Raw genomic sequence first — 12330 nt, forward strand, 5'->3', positions numbered from 1 at the left:
CCAGTGTATTTAGTTCTGGCCAGTATATTTTAGGAAAAGGAATTCCCATCTGGAACTTATACCAAGAAGAGCTAATAGGAATCCAGGAGATGAAGAGTCTGCTCTACAAGAATTATTTTAAACAATTGGTGGTATTAAGACTAGAGAAGAAAAAAAGAATTAGGGAAGACACAGATGTGAGATTTCTCTTCAGGTATTCAAAAACTTTTTTTTTTAATTTGCCCCATTGGGCAGAGCTAGAAGTAAAAAGCAAAAGTTTCATAAATACAGATTTACATTTGATATAACAACAATTTTTTTTTAGCGCTATCCAAAAGTGAATAGGCTACCTTTTGTAGTAGTCAATTCTCCTTTGCCGGAGGCTTTCAGCTAGTCTGGGTGCATGTTTATAAGGAATATTATAGAATAGATTCTTGATCAGGTGTGGGTTGGATTAGATGACCTCAACGATCCCTTCTCCTTGGAGATTCAATGATTCAGTAAATTCATTCCACCTGTGTGAGATTTGTAAAAGATTATGCTCTGGTATTAGAGCCTATAAGAACTGAGGTTCAATTCTATACCAAGATGATGCCCTGGAGTAGGACTTTCATGTTCTAACTTCCCAGTTCTTCTTTCTGTATTCTCATATGTTGACTTGAAATACTCTTCTCCACCCCTCTCCCATCTTTTGCTGAAAAAAAAAACCTTCCATATGCCCAAACCAAAACAAATTTCTTACATTTTCAACTATATTTAACTTGTAATCCATTGTTTTTCTTTTCAATCTCTCTATCACTTCATTTTTTTCCCTCAAATTCTATGGGTGGGGCTAGTATTCTCTAGAAGTTTATATTTAAATGTCAGTAGCAGAATGTTTCTCAATTATTTTATAACAAGTTGATCTTCCAAATCAAATAAGAATGAGGAAGAATAACTAGTGAATCTCTGTGAATGGATCAATCTTTCATTTGCTTCAAAGTTAGACTTGATATGATCCATTAAATCAGTGGTTAACAAACTCAAATAAAATTGGGGCCACTAAAATGTATGTAAGAATCCCTGTTAACTTAGAAAACCTCGTATTAACATTATCTATGTTCTATGGTATTTTTATCTATTCGGTAAATATTTCCCAACTACATTTTAATGTAGTATTGAAGGCCACAAATGAGTGTTTAACACCTCTGCTTTTAGTTATTCAACCACTGTTAGAGAACATTCATCAGTCATTCTTCTTGAATTAAGCCTTTAGATAATTGGTCCCCATGTATCTAATGCAGGCCTGCACAATCTGCTGCACAACAAAGGATTTTGGGTGGGGGTTAGGGGGGGGGGAGCTGGAACAAAGGAGGGGAGGGGACACAGGAAATGTAGAGGAAAACATCCTTTGTATAGTACAGCAAGCTGCCAGACCTGATTTAATGTGATATTATCAGTGAAACCAATTTATGTTCTTTCAATTTCTCATTCAACTCCATTTCAAATAGAAAACTGAGGCATGAAATTTATGAAAATTAATCACCTCTTATTTCTTTCTTTCCTCTAATCAGAACATAAAAGTTATCCCTACTTCTCACTAAGGCAAAACTTGTAAACCTCTGGTGTCCAGTGACCTCCAGTCTTTGACTTCTTCCTTCCTCAACTCTCATCAATTAGTTTCCAGGTCCTATATATTCCACCTCTGCAACATGTCTCCTCCTCTGTATTCCTATTCCTATCACTGGGATATATGACCACATACCGAGATGGCTATAGTACTGTCTATCTAGTAGGTCTTCATATCTCCACCTATAACCATTTTCTTTATCCTTTATGCCATTGCTAGAATAAGTTTCATTGCCTACAAAATAATGTTCAGATTCCTTTTCCTGGCATCCAAAGTTGTCACACTAATCTATCTTTGCAGATAAGATTATTATAAAATTATGAAATCATGTTATTCCTTTTCTCTACTTACCATCTAGCTAACACAGACAAGTCATGTCAATCTTTATTCCTAGAATGTCTCCCTGTTGACACTTCATCTGTTGACTTCCTATATATATATATATATATATATGTATATATATATATATATGTATATATATATATATATATATATATATATATATATGTATATATTTTTAGAAACCAAATCAAATGCCACCTACACTAGGAAGTCTTTTCTGACTTTCCCTCTACCTCTCCCATTTGCTAATGGTTTGTTATTACAGACCTCATGTAGCATTGTATTTTTCAGCTCAGCAATGTATTTTTCATGAAATACCTTTTGTTATAATCATCTGAGTTTGTGTTTTATACCTTGCTGGACTGCAAGCTCCATGAAGGCAGGAATCTTTTCTTACCTTAAGAGTATAGATTTAGAACTAGAAGCAGTCTTGGTGGTTATCCAGCACTTTCTCTGCCTTCATGGATAAAGAAACTTAGACCCAATGAGGTGAAGCGACTTGCCTAAGATCACATAGGTAGTGAGTGGCAGAGGAAGGATTTGAATTCAGAAATAGTCAGTTCTTCTATAACACAACATATGCCTTCCTCCAGAGTATTAATCTCTGCAAAATTATGCAATAAAAAGCACAGAGCTTATGGGGAAAATTGGATTTTGGGGGCACAGGGTTCAAAAACTTTACCAGATGGCATATAAAAACCTAATTTTTAGAAATAATAGTATAATTTTTTCATGTTAAATTTTTTAGAAATGCACCAATACTAAAATAAGTAGAAGCAGAGTCTTCACCCTAGGGTTACTGCTGGCCTTAGCCCCAGTTCTCACTGGACTGGCTGAAGGGCAGAACCTCAGTGGATTCACAGCTCCTGCAACTTCTGGGCTGGGGGCCTAGGACACATGGAAAGTGGGGGTGGGGGTGGGAGGAGAGTCCCAGACCTCCTCCAATCACAGATCTGACTGCACAGGGAAGATTCACACGAAATGTAGCACTTTTCCCTGACAAAGGCCTAAAGTTTGCTTTTAGAAATGCTGTTGGAAGAGGTGCAGCTTATAAGTTACTGTGAAGTGGGGAAGTTTTCCACATTCTCAATGTTTTTCCAGTAAGAAATTTAGTATATTATAGGCAAACTCAAAATTGGAGTTATGCTTAAAATATTCCCTAACATATCCATCACTTTGGAACACATTTGTGTTTTTGAACTAAGTGTTATAGTGGAATTAATTGTACTCTAGTACCAAGTCCAGTACTCTTTTTACTGTGATTTGCTGCCTGGAGTATACTTTTCTCTTAACTCCTTGCACAGTGCTCTGCAATCTATAGGCACTAATAAATTCTGGTTGACTGAACATTCTGTTGAATAAAATACTCAATACTATGTTGTTGATCTAATATCACTAACATGCTGACCACTTTCCAAGGTTAAATATAAGTGATTCTTTGGGTTTAAGGACAGCATTTACATAAAAGTAATAAAATCTTTGTGAATAAATTTTATCACCTTGCAAAATCATTTTCATAAAACTTAGTTCGGTTGGATAATTAAGAAATAATTTTAATATATTCTATAATAACTATCTGTAATACCATTCAGAGATAAAGATGTATTTTTCAAGGTTATCTCAAAAAATGAAGAATTGTTCAATGAAATATTGCTATTGTAAGAAATCATTTTTAACACTATGAATACATTTGGAATTCATTAACCTGTGCATGTGATTATAGTTCCAGGAGAATTTAGATGTACTTTTATACTGTGTGAAATACAATTGTCCCCATGACATAAACAAAGAACCTAAGGCACAAAGGAAAAATGCAAAAATGTGCATATATACATATACACACACACACACACACACACATACACATATACACACACACATGCACACACATAGACATATAGATATATATTCATATATACTACTAGCATGCTGTAGGGTTTTTTTTTGTTTGTTTGTTTTTCTTGCTCAGCTTTGAGAGTTACTGGCATAGAAAGTGTATTTTTCCCAACCTTGCTACTGACTTGATTGGCCTATAAACCTAGGGCATTTACTTTCTCACTAAGATTCTCAGTTTTCTCATCTATAAAACAGGGATAATAATGCTTTCAAGACCTATGTCCAAGGATGATTGTGAGTAGAAATGTGAGTGATCATTATAACATTCAATAAAAATAATACCCCTCCTCTTTTTTTCTTTGGAAGGGGCAATTCACAGTCTTCATTGTAATTCTATATAAACCTTAACTATATCTCTTTAGTGTCCCATACAGTAAAAATCCAAGCATTTTTTTAGCACATAGAGACTCTTAGATCATAAAAAATAACATCCATGTAGGAATATAGCATCCAAAGTATCTATGACAAAAGATATAGAACATCAATTTATGAATAATGGCTATTGCCTGAATGTAAATTCAGTGAGGTCAGAGACTATAAGACACATATTCGTCTTCTCAGTATCTAGCATAGGACCTGGTACAGAGTAGGTACTTGATACATGCTTATTGACTGGCAATGGATTCTTCAATCTAAATAAGTAAATAAATGTCATCAGACTTTAAAACAAATGCTCATTTTTTTTCTTAAGAGACAAAACTGCTAATATCATATGATTTTTGTTGGTCTTGTTATTAATATGATAAATTACATTTATAGGTTTCTTAATATTAAATCAACATTACATAAAGGTTCTATATTTCCTTTCTTCCTGTCTTCTTCCTCTTCCTCCATCTAGCCTTCCCCCCTTTCTTCTCTCTTTTCCTATGTCCCTTCTGCCTTTTTTCTCTCTCTCTCTCACTCCTTCCTTTCATTTTTCCTCCCTTCCTTCCTTCTTCTTTTTTCCTTCTTTCCTTCCTTCCTTCCTTCCTTCTTTCCTTTCTTCCTCTCTCTCACTACCTGCATCTCTTTCTTTCTTTCTTTCTTTCTTTCTTTCTTTCTTTCTTTCTTTCTTTCTTTCTTTCTTTCTTTCTTTCTTTCTTTCTTTCTTTCTTTCTTTCTATTTTCTGTGGGAACTTATTTTTCTTGACCGGGTTTTATTACTTGCTTCAGAAAAAAATAGCTAAGCAATTTTCCATGAATTTATTTGTGCACATTTCCGGTTATATTTATCTTTTTCTTTCTCCATTTAACTCCAAAGTAGAATACTGCTACTCCATAGGTCTCCAAGTCAAATGTCACAGATAAGGAATGAATTAGAATTAGAGGGAAGATACTTCATGAATGCAAGTTATAAGTATAGGTGTAGCAGGGACTGCAAACCATGGGGCATGAATGGGAATATGTGTATTAGATTCCAAGATGTGTGTGCTGAAGTTTTCTGTCAGTTTCCAGGGATATATATGTTTCTACAAGAATTCTACAGCATAGTAGATTTGCAGTTTCATGTGCACTCATTTTTTTATTGTACTGTGTTATGGAAATGCTTGTTTTCTTCCATAAATTAAAAATAAAATAAATTTAAAATAATAATGCTGCAACAAATCCTGAATGGTCACTTCCTGTTCCATCCCTAGCCACAAGACAGTGATAGGGAATGGGATGCTGCATCCATTTAAAAGGGGGGTAAAAAACATTTCTATGCCCTCCTTCACTTCAGCTTTCTGAGATATGTGACAAGTAACTCTCCCACAAGGGTTGAGAAAATGGTATTATCCTGACTTCCTTTGGCCTCCAGGAAGCAATACAAAATGCTCTATTAGGTATTCAAAGCTCTTCATAGTCTAATCCCCTCCTACCTTTCTAGTCTTCTTCTACCTTGCTCCCCAACATACATTCTTCAATTCAGTGACACTCACCTCCTGGCTGTTCCATGAACAAGAGATGCTATCTGTTGGCTCAGGATATTTTCTTTGGCTGATCTCCATGTCCTGGATGCTCTTCCTTGCTTGGGCAACTTCCTGGCTTCCTCTAAGACCAAACTAAAATCCCACCTTCTACAGGAAGCCTTCTCTAATTACCCATATGTCCCTCTTTTAATTATTTCCTATTTATCCTGTATATAGCTTACTTTGCAGATATCTGTTTGCATGTTGTCTCCCCCATTAATTATAAGCTCCTTGAGGGAAGGGATTGTTTTCTGCTTCTTGTTATATCCCTAGTACTTAGCACAGTGCCTGGCACATAGTAGGCTCTTAATAAATATTTATTGGATGAATTAGTGAATTCTCCCCTGCTCTAACCACATGGAAGCTGTGCACAGATGGAAACTAAAATACATGTCCAACCTGGGCAAGTCTGAGAGGAAATTTAGTTGTCTCTCTTATTTGTTTCCTTCCCCTACCACCAACCACCAGTGATTGAGATATGATCCCAAGACGGCCAAAAAACTCTTCTACTTTTTGTTGCTTGGCCTATGTCAAAGTGATGATTCATTGATCCTAACAGATATTCCAAGCCTTAGAGGGTTCCTTATGAGTTCAAGAGGTCCAGAGATACTGCGTCCTCAGTTAGCACAGGAGATAACTTTCTACATGCAGTCCACTGCTTCTTAGAGCGGAAGCCATGATGGCCAGAGGAATAAACCAATCCCCTAGCTTGGCTTGTCAGAAAACATAGACCTGGAGGTAATTATTTGGACAGTGTGGAAAATAGGTCAAATGTAAGTGCTTATTCAGTAACTGTGAACTGCTTCGTATTTGATGTTTAAATCTCAATCTCTCAAGAAAATTGTAGCAGTTACTAGGTATAAGGTACTGTATCCAATTCCAAGCCTTAAGCAATGTGCACTCTAGGTCTTTGTGTTTTATAGCTTTCTTTTGTGTGACAGAAATAAACAAGGTGATTTACATTGTATATCCATTACTTTTTTAATGAGGGCCCTAGACATGAGCTATACCCTAGGAATTAAGTTCTCCTTCCCTTTGTGCCTCTGTGGCATGGATGAAAATAGCAAAGAAGGTGAGGCAGAATGTATAGAGCCTGACTCCTCTTTTGAGTGATCAGGCTCCCCCAGAACTAATCTTGATCTGCACGTATGTGGGTCCAGAGATGAACAGGTACAGTGTCCCAGTCACCATGAATCAGCAGCATTTGTAATTGTTACACATGCATCCACTCAATTTATAAATACTGAGCTCATGAGTACTGTGGGAATAAGAATTAGTAGAGAGGACTCTTAGGCGAGGAAACTCTCTTTACCAAAACAAGTCAGCATCTTCTCTGGAACTTACAAACTTAAGAGAGTGAACTAGAGCACTGAGAGTTTAAATATCTTACCCAGGGTCACATCAACTTGTATATGTGGATTGGATTTGTAAAATTGAGCAGTGCTTTTATAAATTTCATATATGAGACTTTAACCCAAGTCCCCCTGGTTTTGAGGTCAGCTTGCTATTCAGTGTACCATATTGCTTCTTACTGGTTTACATGTACTGTGGGTTCTGCATACCTGGCTGTTCCTTTTGCTTTGTTTTCTCTCACCCATTCCCCAAGATCATGTCATTCCATTTCTACTCTTCCAGATTCTTATTAATATCAACCAAGCCCTTCTGAGATAATGGAATAATCTGATGACCAGCCTGGAAAATTATAATACCCTGGGAAATTGTACTACTAAATCTTTTCCCTCTAGAAACATGCACACTCTCTATGTTCCCTTTTCATCAGTCTTTCATGATTCACAGTTGAGTTGACATGAAATAACTTTTTTCTCACACATGCTCTTACATTTCTTTTATTCTTTCTATCATGTTGGTGTCAAGCACTGGATGAGATGGCTTTCAATAATGGTAGACACTGTTGTAAAACTATAGCAATCAAGTCTGGAAAGTCAAAAAGTAAAGATAAACATGTAGGAAGATGAGATAAGTTTTATACACACACATTACATATGTGTGTGTGTGTGTGTGCATGTAATCTCCAGCTTTACACATCAGTGCTTTATAGCGTATAATCTATTCCATCTTTTATTCAATTTTCATGGCAGAAAAAATTCACTCTTTCATCCTTTATATTCATTCATTGCTTTCATCTATTAGCTAAAATATTATTCTAACATTGATAACTAATCAAAAGAATGGTGTTAATAATCTACCAATATTAAAGAATATGAAAGAGAAGTAACATGGAATAATAGATAGAGAACTATGGTCAGAGTCAAAAAGACTTGAAGTCCTGCCTCCCACACACACCAAGCCTCTTAGTGCTTCTGGAAGCAACTGAAAACTAAAAAGTTTCAGAGTAAGTGCTGATCTATGATAAGGGAAGTTTACTTACCTATGAATTTCTTAGACAAATAAAGTCACAGGTCTAGTTCCTGCCACCTCTCAAAAAAAAAAAAGGAAAAAGAAACCTTAATCATGGAGACATTACAAAGAATCACTGTAAGGGCAATGTTAATAAATTTCAGTCATAATTTTTACAAGTCTTCATATAAATTAATCTACCATTAATTAAAATACCTTTTTGTGTCTTTTACACCACTATTTGCATATGTGCCTTATTGGTAACATATTGTACCTATTTGCTCTCACTATGTAATTTCCAGTGCCCTTTTGTTTCCTTATGATTTTGATTTTTCTGAAGTCATGGTGTTCCCTGATTTACCACTCTATAAAACCACTGTAAGAATAATGGTGTTAAAAAGCCCAGTATTCATGACAAAGAAAATTCAAGACACATTGAAAGCACTGCCTGATTTTGCATATCTAATTCAGTCTGCTCAGTTTCTTCATATTCATTTCTGGACCCATTTCACTTTTGTTCTGGAGAGAGACAGAGAGAGAGAGAGAGAGAGAGAGAGAGAGAGAGAGAGAGAGAGAGAGAGAGAGAGAGAGAGAAGGATTAGCCCATACAAGTATATACATGTCATAGTTGTTTCTTATAGGGTGGATGGTTAATTTCCTTAGTATTGCCATGGATTTTAGTGAAGAGACTATCTAATGTCCCCTAGTTTGTTATAGCACTGGCACAATAATATCTATAAATTTGAGGGAACCTACTATCAATACAGATTTTTTAAAATTCTTTTGTTGTTATATGATATAGTCCACAATACTGTTGAACATCTTAGGTAAACAGATGTCACTTTCTTTTTAAGCTATATTATGATGGAAATGTGGATAAAATAATTTTGTTAGATAGATTCAAATTCTTGCTGGACCTGGAAAAGAGGTTTCTTTTTGAGTGTGTAAAAGTTCTGTGTTTAGCTTCCCTCTGCTATACAACAATTGTAACAATAACTTAGATAAAAGTTGTATATAATTTGTTTATCAAATTTGCAAATGGCAAAATTTAGTTATCTCAATAGTTGACAGTCAGGATCTTGAAATATTGTAATGTGCTACAACATGGTGGTAAGTACTAAAAATAAAAAAATAAGAAGAATAACTGTGAATTATCATACTTGGATTAAAAAAACCACCTTCATAAATATTGAATGAGAAAGTGTAGATAGACAATCTGAAAATAAGTCTGGAAGTTTTAATGGAATGTAAAAGTAAAACAATTCAAAGATGTGATATGAAATTCAAAAACCGGAATCTTAGTCTGTTTTAAAAGAAGTATAATATCCAGTCTAGGGAAGTAAGAGTGCCACTCTATGCTACCTTACTCAGACTACATCAGGTACATTTGTTAAGTTCTCGGTACTACCTTTAGGAAGTACATTGAAAAACTAGAAACCAACAAAAGGAAAGAACTAAGATGGTAAGGGACTTCAAGGGATCTTGCTATATATGGATAAGATGAAGGAACTAAATATACCCAACCTGGAAAAGATAAGCCTCAAGAGGTACACGATAGTTTTCTTAGAGTAACTGAATGTTTTCATTTGGTCACAGAAGATATAACCTATAGCCATCTTGAAGTCAAAAAGGGGCAGAATAAGGCATGATATAAGGGAAAGTGTCATACACTTAGAACAATCCAAAAGAAGAATTGACTGTTTCAAGATGTAGTAATTTCTTCTTTGACCCAGACCTCAGAGGTCTCTAAGTAAGAGTTCAATGTTATCTTTTCAGGTAAGTCCTCAAAGGGATCTGTATTTAGATATGGTTTAGACTAAATGGACTTTAAGATTATGTGAAATAGATTTTGAAGAAAAATGACACCATTTAAAAATCTTGACTTTTTGTTTCTTAATTTTGTGCTCCATATTGCTGACTTTTAAATGAAAATTTAGAGTGAAAGCTGCTATTAAAACCCAGGGATCTGTATGTAATAAAGTAGTTAGAGAAAGCTGTTCTTTGGAAGGCAGTGTGATCCAATAGAAAGAGTCCTGCATTTGATTATTGAATCAGAAGACTTAGGTTTGAATCCTGACCTTGCCACTTCCTAGCTATGTGACTTTGGTCAAATCCTTGGAAAGGCCTTTCAGATGAATAGAACTAAAGTCATCTCATCTTTCTGGTCATCAGTTTCCTTATCTGTAAACATAAGGGAGTAGGACTACATGGCCTCTAAAGTCCCTGAAATTTCTGAATCTATGAACTTTCAGTGATTTTTCCTATACAAATACATAAAATTATATTTTTTGTACCCAAAGCACTCCTCACTAATATTCGAAGTGAAATTCAGAAAGAGATGTATATGCCTTTCCGACCTGGTCCCCGGCAGGATGGCTTCCACAAAGAAAGGTGGAGAGAAAAAGAAGGGACATTCTTCCATCAATGAGGTGGTGACCAGAGAGTATACCATCAACATTAACAAGAGGATTCACGCAGTAGGCTTCAAAAAGCGAGCTCCTCGGGCTCTAAAGGAAATCTGAAAATTTGCCATGAAAGAAATGGGAACTCCAGATGTACGCATTGACACAAGACTCAACAAAGCTGTTTGGGCCAAAGGAATAAGAAATGTCCCATATCGTATCCTAGTGCATTTGTCTAGGAAATGCAGTGAGGTTGAAGATTCACCAAGCAAGCTGTATACATTGGCTACTTACGTAACTGTCACCACTTTCAAAAGTTTACAATGTGGATGAAAACTAAATTGAACATCATTTAAATGAAGTTATAAAATCTCAAAAAAAAGGAAAAGATAGAGATGTATACTATTTTATAAGACAAAATTTAACAGAGCTTTTAAGTTAAGTACTTCATTATTTTCATTTGGGAAATAGTTATGACATATAGATAGATAGATAGATAGATAGATAGATAGATAGATAGATAGATAGATAGATAGCTTAGACCAAAGCATAGTGATGCAAATTATATTATAAATCTCCATATCAGACTATCAAACCACATAAAGACTTAAATTCCAAAACTTCATGATGTCTCCACAGAAAAGTCATTGGCAAAGGAAAGAATGTATGTTATTGAAGTGATTTTGAACAATAGAGTTCAAGTATGGTAATTAATTTTTTTTAAAATGCTAGTGTAGATGGTGCTATATTCTCTGAGGATTTTGCAAATAATCTTTCATGAGAAACAGTCCTGGTCACAAAGAAAAGACATGGAAAATTCTGGGAAAAAAAATGTCTGGGGAAATTAAAGTAGCAACAAAAACTTCTAACTACATTTTTGGAAGGAAAAGAAAAATTAAGTTCAGAACAACTAGCAATGGAAAATGTAGCCAGTTAAATATTGTGGGTACAGTGATTTTTTTTTAAAATAGCATTAGTAGTAAGTCAACAAATATCTCCATCTCTTGGCTCCCCTGCTTCCTTCAAATCCTAGCTAAAATCTCACCTTCTGCAAGAAGCCTTTACGTACCTCCCTCAGTGTTTGTGCCTTCACTCTGAGATTACTTTCACTTTATCTTGCATATTGCTTGTTTGTGCATAGTTGTTTGCTTGTTGGCTCCCCCATTAGACTGTGAGCTCCTTGAGAGCAGGGATTGTCTTTTGCCCTTCTTCTTTACCTCCAGCATAGTAGGTACTTAATAAACGCTTATTGATCTAACTATTCTTGAAAATGTATCTGACAATATGTTTAAAATGTTTGTTCACATTTTCTTAGATATGCATTATTATAGGAGAAGGTGATGGTGAGATTCAAATGAAATAACCTATGTAACATGCTTTGCAAACATTATAGAACTTTATAAATCTTGGGTGTTATTCTGATTTCAGGAAGTCAGTAGTATTTCTTCCTTGTTAATTAGAAGAGTTGCTTAATTATTAATGGATATGTGCTGCTATGGGAATTTCAGCAAACAACAGATGAGACCAAAATGGCAATGAAAAGAATAAATAGATTTGGTGTCTGTGTTCCAGAGTTTGACTATCTGGCCATTATTACTAGTATATCTTTGGGCAAGCCACTTACCCTCATTTTCATCACTTGTGAATTGAAATGAATGGACTAGATGAAGTCTAAAGTCCCTAATGGTTCTGAATCTATTATCCTGTCAGACCCACCATTTTACATAGATAAAAAGAATCTTAGAGAAATGACGTCATTCTTTAGTATAGCATAGCAAGGAAACAATAGGATTCTAAGTTTTTCTGACCTTTTTAG

General features: G+C 35.1%; 1 pseudogene; it reads left to right on the plus strand.

The window, feature by feature from the left end:
* The first annotated feature begins 8720 nt into the window (after nucleotides 1–8720).
* Nucleotides 8721–12068, plus strand: LOC110206954 (large ribosomal subunit protein eL31 pseudogene; annotated as a pseudogene).
* The last annotated feature ends 262 nt before the right edge of the window (nucleotides 12069–12330 follow it).

The sequence above is a fragment of the Phascolarctos cinereus genome, unplaced genomic scaffold, assembly GCF_003287225.1.
Source record: "Phascolarctos cinereus isolate Bilbo 61053 unplaced genomic scaffold, phaCin_HiC Scaffold_1;HRSCAF=81, whole genome shotgun sequence".
In the NCBI taxonomy this organism is placed as follows: Eukaryota; Metazoa; Chordata; class Mammalia; order Diprotodontia; family Phascolarctidae; genus Phascolarctos; species Phascolarctos cinereus.